Source organism: Lutjanus erythropterus, chromosome 23 (assembly GCF_056507025.1).
Source record: "Lutjanus erythropterus isolate fLutEry1 chromosome 23, fLutEry1.hap2, whole genome shotgun sequence".
NCBI classification, from domain to species: Eukaryota; Metazoa; Chordata; class Actinopteri; order Lutjaniformes; family Lutjanidae; genus Lutjanus; species Lutjanus erythropterus.
Window position 1 is genome coordinate 15,505,430 of NC_139339.1, and position 9,693 is coordinate 15,515,122.

The 9,693-nt window shown below is 39.5% G+C and overlaps 1 protein-coding gene across 1 annotated transcript in view; it reads right to left on the bottom strand.

The window, feature by feature from the left end:
- Positions 1–2,964, bottom strand: part of gal3st3 (galactose-3-O-sulfotransferase 3) — a 44,299-nt gene extending 41,335 nt beyond the window's left edge. The window contains exon 1 of the mRNA XM_084712271.1: positions 2,928–2,964. The gene's annotated coding sequence lies outside the window, so the exon portion shown is untranslated. The remainder of the gene's footprint in view (positions 1–2,927) is intronic.
- Between the last annotated feature and the right edge of the window lie 6,729 nt (positions 2,965–9,693).

Below are 9,693 nucleotides of genomic sequence, written 5' to 3' on the forward strand. Positions count from 1 at the left end.
GAAAAGATCAATCCCTAACTGTACGGTTTTCAGTGTTTTTGTTTTTATTTTCCCTTGTGTTGGTTACAAACCAACAACAAGGCATTTCAGACAAACATAAATGGATAATGTATGCATATAATATGCAAATGTACGTGCTGAATCTTAATAAAAATACATATTTTTAAAAAAGTAAAGCGCAGTTTCCCACAGCCCTCGAGGTGATGTGATCCTTAATTTACAGTGACATGAAACAAAGTAAAGGAGCACATTTGAGAAGCTGTTTTGCATTTTTTTTTTTTTTTTATAAATAACTTGAATTATTGATTGATTATGACATCTGTTTTGTTGTCTGCCTGTGTTAGAAGAAGGACCCCTCCTTTGTCACTCCTCCTGGGTGTTACTCCCCCTTTTATCCCCACATCCAAACTGGGTGTTTAAAGATGTCCAAATGCAAATACATCATATAAATAAAACTGACTGACTTATATATTGTCCATGATTTACTGTCAGTTAGTTGACTTATTATTTCAGCTCTACACTCAATGCAGATTTTATCAAACAAGCTTCTTCACTGTCAAACCATTTCTGCCAATTTTCTCTTTATCTGCTCGCTCTCGCTCCTCTTCATCAATCACTTCAATGCTGCCAGATTCAGCCTGTTGTGTGCTGCAAAATACAGACCAGGGTGACGTTTTGACAAAATATTTAAGAAATGTTGTAGCATAGGTGCATATAGACATCATTATGTGTACTTGTATCTGTTCAACCAACCAAATTATCTGTATCTGTATTCGGATATAAAAAACAAAACAATATATGTTCATGTACATATGAACATAATCCCTTTCAATCATCACTTATGAAACGCCTGATGTGTTTGGTGGTATCTGTATCTGCATGAGACTCTGCCTGTATTTCCTTATATTCTCATTACTTGCTCAGGACACTTTACCAAACCAAAACACTGGTATTTTACATCCTGAGAATGAGTTCAACAATCACATGTCTTCCTGGTGCATTTACAAACGGCTCAGACAAATCTCCCTGATTCTACCTTGAAGTATTTGTGTAAAAATGTACTTAGATAAAAGTAAACTGGTATTCTTAAATTTTGGAAATAATAATACAATAAGCTCTCCCAAATTACGTATTTGTATGCGGGTTCTTCCCTATATTGTAGCATCAAACACGGCAGATGGAAAAACTTCAGCCAAGTTAACATCCAGCAACAAAACCAATCAACTAATGGAGAGGAATCAAATCTGCCTTATGGAAAATATTGAACATGCATGCAACAATTGGGGCTACTAGTCCATCCAATAAAGCTCCAGATATAAATAGTGTGTCATTAATTGTTGCCCCCTCTCCTCCGGGTGCACGCTGATAATCTTACGTGGTTAATCTTGGCGTGCAGTTTAATTAATTTGCCGGCAAAGGTGTTCGCGCTCTCCTAATCTGACTGAACAGGCGAAATCAATCATCCCGACAAGCCTCAGGCGCTCAAGGAGACCATCACGATAAACATCCCCCAACCCTCTCTGCCCTCATCCTCCTCCTCAACACACACACACACACACAGAGGACACACACACATGACCAGAGGTGGATCTAGAGGAATATTCATGGAGTGGAAAAAATATATGCTGATATATGATTAAATAGCAAACAATCACTTATACAAATATTTGCTTGAAAAAGAAGATTGCATTATTGTGGCACATGAATAAATATCTATATTTATATATATATATTCAAATCTTCAAACTGAATACTGAATTTGTCTTTTTTTAAATTCAACATAAGCCCATCACTTTGCTCAAAATGTGGCCAGATCAGATCATTAAATTATGTGCATCTCTTACTGCATTCACTTGCACTCAAACTTCAGAGACTCAATCTTGAAAATTTATACCTGTAATGTCTGTAATGAAGTAATTTTTTGCAGTACTTGTACTTTTATAGTCTGTATCCCACTATGTAATCGAGTTACTTTTAAAAAAAATAATTGAGCATTGACTATTAAAATTAATATCCCCACTTGTCATATGCATTTTTGTTGCCAATGCTGTAATCTTAGTCAGCAGTCCTCTGGCAGCAGCACGGTATCTCTCTGTCTCTCCTTGCATGCACTGTGAATCTCAGGCAGGAGACGAATGTTTAGAAAGTTTGTGAAATTTAGTTATTAGTTACAGTTACTAGTTACTTCCCTCTTAAGTAACTGAATTACCACCAATAACTGCATAGAAAAGGATTTTTTGTAGGTTTTGTGTTACTTTTAAATGTCTCCTTCAATTCTGCTGATACTAAATTCAAACATAGCTATATTATTGTAGTGTAGCTATAATATTGCAAACAGACTCATGAACCCTAGCAGCTCCAGCTGAGGCATGTTTATTGTCCCCAGCAGCAGTGGCATGAAATTTCTGCCCTTGCACTTTACACCACTGGAGGCTATTTTGAACTATAACTGCCCCAAACTGGGGGTGGCAGCTGGGGTGGCACCCCTCTGGATCCGCCCCTGCCTACGACGCTTCTTACAGGACATAAACAACAACAGAAAAATCTCCTCAGGAGCGCTCACACCGTGAAATGTGGGCCAGATTAGATTAGATTTTTTTGGGGTCGTGCTGAATGAAATCACTCCGCCAAACGGCTCACATGTCTGTCGGCTGCTGTGAGTGGATACATCTTCCTGAAGACGAAGTGTCTCCCATTCATCCATAAAAATAAATCCGCTTTTATAGCGGCACACGGTGCGTAACTGTCTCCAGGACGGAGCGGAGCAGAAACAAACATAAATGCCCTCCTGTAGCACCACACCGGCCCCGTTTTCTCTTCTACAGCACACAGACATGTCTACTACTACTCTACTATGAGGATTAAAGACGCCATGTAGGGCAGGGATGCTGATATTACACAATGGGAACACACCGTCCGTCACCCACCTTTGTCATCTCGGAGCGGGGATGTGATGTGACGGTGATTTCTCCCCCCGTGAACGGGCTCCGTGTCCCGGCCAGCCGGCTGCCTGCCCCCGCTCCTCTCCACCCCCTCCTCTTCTTCTTCTGCTTCTTCTTCTTTTTCTTCTTCTTTATTGTTTAGGAAAGCCTCCGTGCCGCCTCCTCCTCTTCCTCCCCTCCGGTTGGCTCTCCTTCACTGGTTTCGGTGGTTGTTCAGGTGTCGCAGTCAGTGAGGCAGCGGATCTGTCTGTCTGTCATCACAGAGAGGCTCCTAACGACTCACTCCTCCTCAACAAAACGGGAGACTGAGCCTCCCTCTCTGTGTCCCTCTCTCTCTTCAATTCAGCCAATGTGCGCGGGTTTGAGCCTGTGATGCGGGGATGCGTGCTGCCCCGCGCGCACACACGCACACAGCTAGCACATATGGTCCTCACGCACACATACAGACGAGCGCATTAACGCGCATGGACAATTCTAACGGATACTCAGCCAACTGCGCCTATGTAGGTCTGTTATAGTGACTCATAAGAGTAGAGCTGGGCTATATGGCTTATAAATCATATCTCATTATTTTTAGACTATTGACCCTTCCTAAGTCCCGCCCCTTTCTGCCCAGCGCACCAGTAACTGTTGAGCAAGCATGGTACCTGGTGCTGTTTTTCTTTATCCCAGAAAAGAAGTCATGTCCCTCTATGCAGCAATGATTTTATCACTAGCTAGCTAACATTTTGCTAAGTAAGGCATAATGCACTGTATGTAAACTCCCTCAGGATGATTCAAGACCAGCAGTTGATCAAGCTACTTGGTGTGTTTTTGTTTTTTCCAAGGATAATAATAATATTTGGCATGCATTTATGTGTTATTTTCTGGCTTTCTCAATAGTGACCTGCATGCTGTTATTGTTATTAACTGGCTTGTTGATGACCATAGATGTATACTGCAGACTTGACACTGGACGCCAAATGCAGGGCCGTCCATAAAGTGGGTATACATATAATAGAGTGCCTCAAAAAACATATAAAGGGTCTATGACAAGAGACGAGTTATTTTTTGATTCTGTTTGAACTGTGCCACACATTACATATATGTTGTTTGTCAATTTAAAACATTTCACAAGTCAAGAAACTCATCGTTTAGTTTAGTTTTGTGTGAAACCACTTAGTGAACTACAATATAAATCACTAGTACCAATCTCAATACCCCTTTTATCTTACCTGAAGTGTTTTACCCAGTGACCCCTGGTCATTTTATCAGTCGTGAAGAGAAAGAATAAGTAAGACCCGCTGTTGTGTGACTACATCCTGGTACGTAAACACACAGGCTTTTTAGCTTCAGCAGCTAACATTAATTTTTGTTAGGAGAAAATGTGTCTTCACAGTCTTACACTTAAACAGTTTTACAACAATCTGTGACTGTCTTGACTTGTAAAAACAACACTAATACTGTACATAGCCTATAAGTATATCCCACAGGAAACAGGAGAGGAGAAAGTTGACAAAAGTTTCCAAAAGGGGCAGGACCTAAAAGGATCAATTCTGCAATATACATCTCAATCTACGCATTTTTTCTAAAATACATACCATTATAGGGCTGGACAACATCAAATCAAATATCATAATATTGTTCACATACCTCAAGATCAATATTGTAACAGTGTTGTGGGAATGCTTGTACAAAATATTAATGCAATGAGATTTTGGTAAATAATTAGCAGTAATGTGGACATAATGATTAAGTGGGTAAAGGCAAATCATTGAACAGTTAGAACAGTCTGGTAAGTTTATCTTTCTGGCAGAAAGCCCTGAAGGCAAACTTCTCCTATGTGCAGTTAGTACCTCCTGTCCTGTGTTCTTCAATACTGGCAAGCTGTTTCTTCTACTGTACTGTGCTTGAATATGAAATGAAATGCGTCTGTCATGCCAACAAAGTTGATTTGCATTTGAACAAGAACTTGATAGCTGACTGATATGTAAATTTACAGGTTTAGTGAGGTGTAGACGTTTAGTGATTAGTGGGCCCTATAGGCAAAGCCAAGGAGGCCTCCTCATTCATTATTCTCACCCTGTTCCTAACAGAGAATGTTATTGGTATTAATGAGGTTGTAAATGGATGCAGGCTTTTCCAAGGCCGTAGGGTTTGTTTCAAATTTTGAGGGGGGCGCATTAAGCAGGGGTCTGGATGGGGCGTCTCTTTCAGGGGATTTTGGGGTTTAAACACTTCATTTCCTGCATTCTGGTGAATTTTTCTGAGCCAATTTCTGCACAAATTTATAGTGAAAATGCATCAATGTAAAGGAAAACAAATTCAGGCACAAGGTGGCAGTTCAAAATGATGAAATTCAAATGTCCCTTGCTTTCAACAAATCATGCAACTGCTGTGTGGTTAAAACTACATTAGCTTGTCTGCTTGTAACTAAGCTAGCCAGCAAGCTTTAATTATGGGCAACATTATCTTAATGTTCAATGGACACCAGTCAAACCTTCTCCAACAAACACATATGTTTGTTTGGTGTGCCATGGCTGTCCTTCCTCGTTTGGAATTGTGTGGAGATGTTTGGGCAGACATGATATGCTCAGTCTGTGAGCATGATTTTCTGAGTGAGTTTGAATGAGTTTGGTCAGTTTCTCATACTTTTAAATGGACAATACTGGACTGATCTCAGCTAAAATTAGAGATAAACTCTCTGGGCCAGCTGTGTATTTTCTGTCGTGTTGATTGAGGTGATTTAGCTGAAATGGTTTTGTTGTGGATATTGGAAACAGAGGAACCCTGGAGACATGACAGTCCTTGTCATTAGTATTCTGACGTCTTATGAGTGTTGTAACCTTTGACAGCAGTCTGTGCTAAGCTCCTGTGGTGACTCAAGAGAAGATCACAAAACTAAATCTGTCCTCATTTTCCAGCTCACAACAAAGATGAAAAACTCCCTCGTCATTGTCTTCTTAATGACCCCGACGTGCTTCAGACTTTCTTCCAATATCACCCAATATTGCTTGCAAGTTTGAAGACGTTGTGACATTTTTAGACACAATAGTACAAGGAGTGTCTCTAAATTACAGTAGATATCCTGTGCTTAAGCAAAATGTCAGGATATCATGTCTTGCCTGTTGAGTTTTTAAAGTTGTTCTTAAAAAAGGAAAAAAAAAAAAGATCTTTGTTGAACATCGTCTCATATCTCTTTCTGCTCATTTCCAGTCAGTTCTACACTGCACACCATTAAATAAAAAGCAAAAAATACTTCAAATTTTTTATGCCCACACCCAGTATTGTGAAACTGTGACCCAAACTGTGTCTGTTTACACTGTAGTCCAGTTAAATCCATTGTACTGTACTTCTGCGACAATATTCTGTAGTATTAGACATATCATATAGTCTATACAAACTAAACAATTATTGGACCAACTTAAAAAAACTACTTAAATTGATAACACACTAATGAATTATGTTTTTTTCAAATCAAGTTTACAAGTGATATATTCACAATTGGTTTAAGTCAGATGTACTATAATCCGATTGCTTTTAAATCAGCAGTTTGCATTAATGCAACCTAAATTTAAGGCAGGCCAGCTTAACTAAACGTAAAATAATGCTCCTGAACAATAGTAGTATGATTTCAGCTATAAAAAGTCATTGTTTATGGTAATGGTAGCGTTTTATTTATCAGTTTGTTAAATATAATTAACATAATTGCTAATGTTAGCATGATTTAAAGTTACCCTGACTTCATGATAGCTGTATTTTTATTTGATCACAAAATATAATTTTGTCTTACATTAAACTTAACTTCATCCCAGGTCAGCAAGAGACTGCAGGGGTAAAAATCTGGAAAAAGATGTGGATGTCATGATGTCAGACATACATTACTAAGAGAAACCTAACTGATGTGCATTTACTGCAGTAAGAAGAGCAGTTTAAGGGAATGGCATATAATTTAAAGCTGTTATAACTGACAGAAACTTAAGTGACTGTGACTGCCATCACTAAAGCAGAAAGCTGAATGAGACTCATTCAGAACATTACATTAATTCAACTATAATACACGTTTTACAGCGTATTAAGTTCGATTATTTTAACCACTTTTGTGTGTCCTGTATATTATTCTTAAAGTGATCCATAGTTTCTGCTACCCAACTGTAAGTTTTAAAAGACTTCATTGTATGTCATGGTTGTTTTATTATTATAACTTTCTCACACAGTTCCAGTAGAGACTAATAATGAGTCACTGGTAGCCTACTTAAAAGACAATTTATAGCTGGTGACCTTATTGTGATTTCTGGCTTTTACCTCCTATTAAATCCCACCACTTTTGATGTTATATTTATACTGCGTCCCTCTATAATTGCTGGATGTTTCTCCAACAGGGCTAAGGATGCTTGCTGGATCATGACAGGCAGATTGTTTGAGTAATGATCTGGACTCTGGGGTGTAATGATTAAATGAGGTATTGTGTTTGGTAGCCACACTGCAGCATATTGCCTCCTCCATATGGGTCATTATTTCAGGGAGGAACAGTAGACTTTGATTAGGCAATGCTGCCTCTTCGTCTTATTGATCCCCTCTGTGATGAGCTGTAGAGTTTGTCCATAGCTTGTTAAACACCCAGCTGGCATTATAATTAATAGTTTTTAGCTTGCTTGTGGGTCAGCAATAATGCATGACAGTACTGTGCTGAATGGACAATATTTGTTTAAGGGGCTATTTTCTGATTGATTGGATGCTCTCTTTTGTTTCTTCTGCTGCTTATGTGGTCTGTGATGGATGTGATTGGAAAATGCAGGAAATTGTTTTTCTAAAAATGAAGTGTATGGTTTTGTTTTCTAATGTGTTTACTTTACAGAGCAAGTGATCGTTTCTTTTTCACAACAGATATATGACTAAACAAGTATTTATCGCAAAAGATATCCAGTTTTAAAGACAGCTCTTAATAAGTCACTCCCTGCTCCTGGAAACCAGTATGTTAAGATCCACAACCCTTCTCTGCTCTTCCCTATAATTACTCTTATTGACCATGTTATCCACACAGGAGTCAGTACCAATGAACATCATCAAGCCTGTTGTTGCAAAGTTTAGGAGTGACAGGGACACATACTGTCCTCATAAGCATAGTAAAAACCAAATTCAAGTCTCCAGTTAGTCCTACAAGCAAATTAAGTTAATTTTAAATCAATGCCTACCCCAGTAACAGCTTATTCAACTTGCTGCTGTCTGGCAAGAAATACAGAAGTATCCACTACTACACCATCAAACTACAGGGCAGCTTCTGTATTTTGCGACTTCACAACATGCTGCTGACTTTTGTGTTACAGGAGAAAAGATCTGGTTTGCAGCCATTATTATCCTGATACATTCGTCCCAGTTCTCCCCTAAACTGTATTTGTTATGTCTCACCCTGAACTGTATGTGAGCAATCTGCGAGCAGAGTTTCATTATTTTTTTACAAGGTTTTTATGATGATATTTGCTTCACTCTCAGGATTTTAAATTAAAAGCCTCTTGTGCTCTGGGACTGTCGAAATACCCTGTTCAATTTCTGTATAATAAAACAACAGCCAAAGCGGCAAATGTCCATCATTTTCCAGTGTGTGACTGTCGCGGCCTCGTCGCCTGTATTTTTACTAAAGATTGAAAAGCAGTGAAACCAGGACAAAGTCATACACCGTGCATTTTTACAAACATGGCCTCTGCTCCCTGTGCAGTCCGCAGAGGCGGGGGGCTCTGCTGCTAGCCGCCGTCCCCCGGACACGCTTGGCTTCATCTTCCATTTGAGCTGTCAGGGTGCAATCAGCAGACATGGAGAGCACTGTGGCAGGGCTGTGACATTACTGTGACCTCTGTGGGGTCCCTCGCACCACTAACAGGCCCCACCACTCTTTCTCTCAGGAGCTGAATAATTCAGCGTCATGAGGTTGTGGACGGTGTCGCCGGTAAAGAAAAGCCAAGGTCAATGATTGAGACGGAGGAAAACTGAATGTATGTATTACCATCTATCTGATTCCATTCACTTAGCAAATCAAACGCTAGCCTACACAAAAATCTACAAATCAGAATCAGAAACGGTTTTATTGTCAACTAGGTTTTCACTTACAAGGACTTTTCTGTGACATGTTGGTGCATGACACCAAAGATAGTGCTAAAAATATACAATAAAGATAAAGGCAAGCACTGCTGGTTAAAGCAGCATAAACAGAAAAATAGAGAATAAACAATAAAACCATGAAAAAAAGTGTAGCTGTTATTTAAGTAGACGAGGAAGCTGTGCAGGTTGACATGGTATGTACAAGTTCACAGTCTGGGAATATAATCCAATGTTCAAAGTAGAGTCAGGTGACTGAAAATTAAGTTGATGTAACGTGTAAGGGGACATGGGGGAGGAGTCGGTATCAGTGGGGGTCACGGGTGTTGCTTAATAGGCCAGTCGCAGATGGGAAGAAATGTCTTGAAGACGCAAGACGCTCATAACTTAATGATCAAGCTCGACCTATAAAAAGATCAGTACATATCTTACACATGCGGTCATTCTTTCAACAATATCCTCACTGTTTCCCAGTACGGTGCCTCACCACAAAGGAAGCCATTGACAGCATTAATAGCAAGACCATACAATAGAACTTATAGATCCGAGGTAACCTTACCCATGGACCCACCACTGCACTTTCACGTTCTGACGCCTTGGCAATTCAGAACTGCGCAAATAATCTAGCCATCAGTGTGGGGAAAGTTACATTCAAATATTAATATATTACATTTGGAAG